Below are 8,349 nucleotides of genomic sequence, written 5' to 3' on the forward strand. Positions count from 1 at the left end.
AAGCAAAAAACTAGCTGGGGGCATATACTTCTGTGCTAAGTAGCTTGACCTAGTGAAACTGCTGTGTAGCTTTTTCTGGACTCCCCACCTTTGAGAGTCAGATAGGGTACCTCAGGGAAAAAAGAGAGCCTAGAGTGCCCCCTGGGAAAAGGATTTCTCCAAGAATACCAGGCTTGCCTCTACATAGCAGTGCTGAAGTTGTTATTCAAGCTTCTAGTAAGATATTAAAGCCAGAATTAACACAAAATATGTGTTCAAAGTAAAAGTCAAATATGTAGCAATTGAAAACATTGCAGAGCTTGATGGATCTGTGTTTGAGGCGACTTTAGTTGTGGGATAAGTTAGATAACTTCTTAGAGACTCAACTTTCTCATCTGCAAAACAAGTTTAATAATGGTATTTACCACAGGAGTTTCTGTTGAGATGGCTTGACCAATGGTCTGTTAGCTTGATGATTCCTGACGTGTCATACAGGCCTGGTAAATAGTAACTTACTAGATATTATTTTCCAGATTGTATGGAATTGGTGATATTAAAAATAACACACACTGTTCTTTTGTGTCTTTAGGTGCAATATAGACTACTCTATTGCTGGTGTTGTCTAGTAAGATAACCTAGACCAGTGCTAATTAAATAAGACTCTGTCATGTAAAAGTAAAGGGGAAAAAACAAAATGTAGTAAATCATTAACTTCCGAAATGATTTCATAGAGGTGGCACTCACTGGTTACAATATGGTGTGGTTGTTATAAATGATAACAAGATTAAGAGAAATATTTTAAAACAACCTGTTTTCATACATATTTAACAAGTTTTATACAATGATGCAAATTCTTCCTCTATTAATGAATAATTATAAGAGGGGAACTGTCAATGTTTCAGTCTGATTGTCGTTGTTTTTACCAAACTATAATAAATGGTCAAAACATGAAGTTTTTCTGTAAAAATTTCTGTTACAAAGAAAGCATTTTCCATTGACTAATTTCCTTTCTCCTTAGAAGTCAAATTTTTTTCTAATTGATTAAAATAATAAACAGAAATTATTAATGTGCTGAATGTTTCTAATGCTTCAAAACTGCAAGATTTGGGCCAAGTGCTTTCCATTCTCTTTCCTAATATTGCAAGGAGAACCATTACCCTAACCAAAAGCAGTCTCCCCAGCCACTGAGCCATTAGAAAACCCTCCCTATGATGCCCTCGCTCAGCATGTACAACCCAGGCCAGTTCTTTATTCTCAGATGGCCTCGTTACCACATGTTCCTCTCCCCCTTATGGTGGTAGAAACTTGGGAGTCACCTCCATCGCTCATGCCCTCCTTCTGGTGACTCTGTCCCTCCTTACTATCCTCTGAGCTCTCATCCTTGTCAGCTTCATGTACAACCCAGTGCAGACTCACAGCTCTTGACATGATGACCGTGTTAACCCCAACTCCACCCCTCCTCCTTCACTTTTTTCTTAAACACAAATTATAGCTCTCCTCGGGATCTCTGCCAGTTCCTTTCTGACCTCAGAACAAGGCCTGCACTTGCATACATGGGTCTAAAGCTTTCTCATTACTTTTCCTGTTTGGGGCTAATATTCATTATTATAATGGATGTGCTTTGGACAACTTTGTCTGCAATTGGAAGGGTTATAGGATTTTTAAATGGAAAAAGTAATCATACTGTAGATACTGGGATATTCTTTACATTTTGTGGTCACCGTAGAAAGCAGGGGGATATGAATGATAAATGGCTAACAGAGATAAGAAATTTTTATAAAAATCAATAGCCTTAATGGCTCTAAAATATTTCAGGACGTTAGCATTTGACACAAACAAAATTGAAAAAGAAAACCGTATTTAATGGAAGTTTTTGGCTCAATTCTTGGTCTTTTAATGTATTACAAAGTGATACTAAAAGCCTGGGAAAAGGCCTTGAGAGACCTTCAAGTTATAAAGATATATAGAAGTCTAATTGTGGCTGAGGCTAAGATAAGAAAGCTAATACGTGAGTTTTTTTAACAGGGTCTTGTGGAGTTGCTAAGGGTTTTACAACATTGTTGAGTCTGGCTTCAAACCTGGGATGCTCCTGACTTAGCTTCTCTAGTACTGAGATTACAGGTGTATACCACCACACCCAACATAATACATAGGGATTTAATTAACTCAATAAAGTCTCTTTCTAAATGCTTTGCCCTTGGCTGATTCTTCATTACCTACCGATTCTTGCAGTACCTATGTTGGATTCCCTAAGAAGTCTTAAATTCCCAAAGTCCAGGATGGGCCCCTTCTATATGTTTCTGTTAGGTCCTGTATTTCTCCAACATGACACTTACACTTCTGTATCCTAAGGTAGACTTTATTCTCTGGGATAGTTGAGGCAATTATCAGGTTTTTCTGATATAGTCCCCACAATAAAACTATGTTTAGTTAACTAAGATTGCATGTAAGGAACACCTTTACATTCAGAATGAGTGATCACCTGTGAGACCATTGTTTGAAATGCTGTGCACCATATCGCATCTTGAGGCTAGAGCCAGCTGGATCAATAATCATTATTGTCTTACTGTCTAAATGAATATTTTTCTGTGTAATTTAGTTTCCTTTGACTAAAGATTGTTATTAGGCATGTAGAATTTCTTCATATGGATATGTTATAATAACAAGTCCCAGCTAATGGGTTTTTAGGTTGTTTCTAGATTTAATGGTGTCTAGAAAAAAATAATGATTTCCTGATTTATTGGAAATAATATAATATGGAATATCCCCCAAACCCAGTATAATTTTCCCTTAAACTTAACATATAAATACAGAGTTAATTTCTTCAACATAAAGAATTGTCCAGATAACTACAAACATTTCCCTGATATTTGCAGCATGTCTGATGTCCAGGAAACAAAACCACTGTAGCATCCTGACCAACTATTCGTAGGTCTAGTGAGTAGAATCCCTGTAATATGTATGTATCTCATAATAAATTTTTTATGTAGAAAAGCAATTTATTCCATTATAAGCACTTACACAGTTAGTCATGGAGAGTAACAGGCCTGCTGGTGAAACAGATCACCCAAAATGGAGATGGTATCAAACCTAGTGGTCAAGGACTAACTCCTAAAAAAATTACAACTCTTATCAAGAATTCATTTAATTTTCAAAACAAATACAAGCTATCTATTCACCCTTCTCAACATGACAGTCCACTTGTGGTACAACTGCCAGGTAAAAACATACATCTTTACAACTTAGTGGTCCCAAGTTAAAAAAAAAAAACACAACAAAAACCATTTCACAGATAGTAAATGAATAATATGAAAACAGAAAGAAATACACTAACAAGCAAAAATATATGGGGAAGGAAGTACATGTAGTTTTGACTTAACTGAAGAAACCAAGAGACTGGTTTTTATAGGAAAATGTGCGTTCTGGAAAGTCAGATGCGACAATTTTAGAGTAGGAATCTATATTGACTCGAATCTTCCCTAATTCCTGAATAAAAAAGACATCTTGCAGTATTTATGGTTCATGACTCAGACACACACTTCACCTGGCTCTATTCCTTACACAATCTAGCCTTTACTTAAATGAGTCTGAAAAACTTGAGGATATAGCTTGAGAAGAAAAATAACCACACATAATATTCCCCTTTCTGTAGCTACTTTAGACCTGGGTTTTTTACTACAAAATTCCTGAAAAAAATTTAAATATAAGTCTGGCTTTGTTGAATCAAGTGCCCAAGTTAATATTTAGAAAACACCCACTGTTTGGGTTACTAGCATTGTTGGTGGTACTTGCAATAGAGGGATCACTGAACACAGTCTGTGTCTCAAAACCAGTGTTAAATCAATCTTAGGGTTGAGAGGGATAAAAGGGGAGTCTAAAATCACAAGGTCAGACATATTTAGGATCCTTGTCCTTCTGGATCCACGCTTCCTTCAGGATCTTCATCATTATAAATGTTCTCAGCCATCTGCCATACTTGCATGATATTGTCTTCTGATACAGAACAAATCACCCAAGGTGCATTGGGATTCCAGGAGAAATCGGATAGTTTGGCAGTATGACCACCATGAATAAACAATTCTGGTGGGCCATCTTCTGCATCTTCCAGGGACTGTTCCTCTCTACTTTTACTTAAATCCCAGACATTGAGTCTACGATTAGTACTACTATAAGCCAAAATATTCTCACTGTGAGGCGACCACTGAACCTGGAATATTTCATCCTTATGTGATTCAAAGGAATGCAACTTAAGTTTCAGATTTCTCAGATCCCATAAGGCAACAGTCTTGTCAGCTGATCCTGTAGCAAGAATGAATTCACTATAAGGACTGAAAGAGAGGCAGTTCACTTCCGCAGTGTGAGCATCAACTGAATGGCTTGGCTTGGAAGTATTGTTTGAACAAGTATCCCAGATCATAAGTTTCTGATCATCAGCAACTGACCCAAACAGAGACTCATGGAGCAGATGCCAGGAAACATCTTCTACTACTGCTGTATGTCCTGTAAAGATGGTCATTGTATCGACCACTTTTCCTTCCTTTGGAACAGCACTGATGTCCCATAGGCAGATGGTATGGTCATCTGAAGCACTAAGTAAGTGACCACTGAGATTTGGGTTCCAAGGAAGCTCATAGCCTTCCTTCTGATGTCCACAGAGATGCAAGTCTGAGTTGCACTCTCCAGAAGAGTCTCGTTTAGAAGGATGTTTTGTATAGTCAAAAACAAGCACGTCACTTGATGGAGTCTTTGTTGCAATGGTGCAAGGGTTCTGGGGCACATAGCAGGCCCGGTTTACTTCTCCTTCATGGTTGATATTGATTTCTATTTCAATTTTCCCACTAACTGAGCCAAAGCCTCCAAATTCTCCTTTCTCAGTGTGATGCATCAAACTGAGCACCATCATTAGGCAGCTGTACGCTGGCTATCACGGGTGGTTTTATTCATCCGACGCATGTGTCCCCAGGACAAGTTGATGAAAGCTGAAATCTTTCCCTTCTGGTCTGGTTACATCTGGGAGCCACTGTGCAGTTAGGCTGGGCCATTCCAGAGCATGGGTCATCACCAAATCATACAGAAAAGGTGTGTTCTTTTTCCATATTTTGTACTCCGTTGATCACACGTTCTTCCACCACGTCGTCAAAGGCTGCTTCCCTGTCGGCCATGGCGGCGGGCTAGTCTGGGATCCCTGGGTCATATGTTGCGGGAGGGGTGGGGAGGCTGCGAGCGCTCACTCTGCGCGTGTGGCCTCTATTGTTTCCTGCGCCCCCCCCATAATAAATTTTACCTGTCTACTTTAGAGGTAGAGAAAAATGATGCCACACTAACAATGTTTAAAATAAAAATTATAGAGGATAATTAAATCATTTTAACATACTTAAATGGGAATTCTTCCTAAAATATTTGTAATGTATGCACTTTAATGTATGCACTTTAATGTAGTGTAATGTATGCACTTTTTTTTTTGGTGGCGGTACTGGGGTTCCTGGAAGCCCTTCTGCCTCCGGGCTATACTCCCAAACCTACTTTATATTATTTTTTATTATTTGGAAACAGGGTCTCTTAAGCCAGCGAGGCTGGCTCCAAACCAGCGCGATCCTCCTGTCTCCATCTCCCAAGCACAGGGATTATAAGCGTGCGCCACCACACCCGGCCTGCAATGGATGTGCTCTTAATCTTCATAGCAACCCTATGCAATATACCACATTTATGGCTATGCAAAATGTTAGCAGAAACTTTAAGATAATAAATTATTGTGAAATATAGCCTTGTTGGCCTATATATCAAAAAAGACCTTAAAATATGAAAATTTGTTTGCATTTGCATTAACTGTGGGCAGATCTGTCTAGGTATGGCAATAGTCTAGGTAAGAAATGATGAACACAATGTACAATGAAGAACAAGAGCAAGTAAACATAAGTGAAGGTAAATAACCATTAAGTAACCATGCTTCGTGAAAGTCAGACACTATGGAGAGTACTGTTTCATCCACTATCAATGGTAATGTCACAAGTCATTCTTTCAAGTTCAGTTAATATTGATGAGGTTATAAACACATGGTTTCCTCCCTTGAAATTATTCCTCCATGCAAACACACCTCTCAATAGCCTAGCAACTCATCTGCCTTCTGGTTTCAAGGCTAGACGTACCATGCATTCCCTTAGATAAAAGGAGTGATTCAGACACATCATCCACATATCCCCATTCAAGGCACCAAATCCAAATTTATGCCAAAGGTCAGTGCAAACAAGATCCAATAATCAGGATTTTTCCAAGGTACATTAAGGAAATAACTTTTGCTTGGACTTCTTACTGAGTCAGGTCTATTTATGCATGTTTCTTTTGAAATTCAGTAAATTATTAGAAGCCTTATAACATAAGCCTCATAACAATGACATAAAAGTTGTATTGAGTGCTTGGAATTCCTATGGTTACTGTAACTTTTATAAACAGTGGCAAATATACTGTAATATATCAACTAAAGATGTTTGGGTCTTCAACTCTTATGATCAATTTGAAAGGTAAACAAAACTAGAACACCTGATTAATTGGATGTGGGAGAGTGTAGTGATGTTAAGAATGATGGGAAAGAAAATAAAAAGATCCAGGAGACCAGGTATGAGGTGGTGATATTAACTAAGAACTATAAGAAGTACGGTCATTCTGTATGGGATACTCTGATTAAGAGGGACAAGAGATGTAATGAGTATAAACAGGTTCATTTTGAAGTGCCTGGATTGACTTATTTCCAGTCTGAAATTCAGGAAAACTAAAGGTTGGAAATGTGTATTTGATGATCATTAAGATAAGTTGTTACTATAGCTATAAGCAATAAAGTTATTATCTAGATAGAATACATAGACTGGGAAGAACAGTGGGCCTGAAGAAGATCCCCAAAAAACACCATGACCATGACATTCTCTACCCACATGCTGTTGACCATCTGCTTACATCCTTTGGCAGGATCTACAACATGACTGTCTGTGTATGAAGCTTGTTCTTTCAAGCTTTGCCTCAATATCCTGGCAGAAGAAAAATGGGATAGTCCTGGTGCTTGGTGTGTAAAGCAGAAATGTTATTTGGCTGTGTATTCTCTTTATTTCCTTCCTTCCTCTTCCTTCCTTCCTTCCTTCCTTCCTTCCTTCCTTCCTTCCTTCCTTCCTTCCTTCCTTTCTTCCTTTTATAGTACTAGCAATTAAACCCAGGAGCATTCTACCTCCAAGCTATACCTCCAACCATGTTTTTTGTTTGTTTGTTTCTTTTTATTTTTTAAACAGAGTCTTGCTATTTTTCTGAGCATCTTATCTTGCTAAATTCCTGAGGCTGGTCTTGAATCTGCAACCCTCCTGTTTTAGCCTCCCAAGTACTGAGATTATAGTTGTATGCCACCATACCCAGCTATTGCTTATTTCTTAATGCTACATCAAGAATAAAATTACCTCACCAGGTTGTGTTTCCCCCCTCATGATTGGTATTCTTCATCTTAAAGAAAAACTCCATTATCAAAGCAACACAGATACAAAATTTTCATGATAAGGCAGAGATTTCTAGAAATTCCAACTTCACAGGCACATCTCATGATATTCACTGTCTGCATGGATTGAAGTATGGTAGATTTAACTAGACATGCATATAGAGAGAAGACATATAATGGTATTTTCTGGAGAAGCAGAAGTTTTGATATAACATTAACAAGCCAAAGACACATTTAAGCTCATCTAAAGGCAGACATTAAATATTCAGCCTTTCATTTTACCTAATAAAATTCCCTTAGACAACCTTACTCCATTGCTGACTACCAGCCCACCCCTCATATGCACTCCCACATCCCCATGCATGACCTGGGGGACAGAGTGAGATTTAGAAATGTGTGAAGAAGCCCTGCTTTACAAGCTGAAAGTTTAATGCTTGTCTTTTAAATTTCATGACTGTATATAAATGGTCATAATGTGATAATAACATAAAAACAGCCTTGTCAGAAAAACATGTGACTTCCTTAGACTTCTCTGTAGTAGCTGATATGACAATTCTTTATTCACTGTTCCCATTCTGTTGCCAACTGTCACTGCCTTCCAATCACATCTCTGGAAGCTTTTTTTCTGAATTGATCAATCAATATATCAACCAACAAGTATTGCTAAGCACCAGGGAATACGATCTAAAGAAATGGAAATATAGGGTCTGTAAAGTTAAAGTATTAATATCATTTGAATCTTAAAACAAATAGATTTATAGATAATTCCAAGATATTGTATACACTTTCCTTAAGTGCTAGAAGAAACATTAATATAGCTAACACTTAAGGAACTCTGGAATGAATTTTCCTCCCTTGTCATTCTTCTTCATAAATAAAAAAATTTGTTTTAGAAATTA

General features: G+C 37.7%; 1 pseudogene across 1 annotated transcript; it reads right to left on the minus strand.

Moving 5' to 3' along the window:
* Positions 1–3,877: 3,877 nt before the first annotated feature.
* LOC308265828 (histone-binding protein RBBP4-like) lies at positions 3,878–5,141 on the minus strand (annotated as a pseudogene). The gene has a single exon. The product of its transcript is annotated as a histone-binding protein RBBP4-like (transcript).
* Between the last annotated feature and the right edge of the window lie 3,208 nt (positions 5,142–8,349).

Source organism: Muscardinus avellanarius, assembly GCF_963383645.1.
Source record: "Muscardinus avellanarius genome assembly, chromosome: 8".
In the NCBI taxonomy this organism is placed as follows: Eukaryota; Metazoa; Chordata; class Mammalia; order Rodentia; family Gliridae; genus Muscardinus; species Muscardinus avellanarius.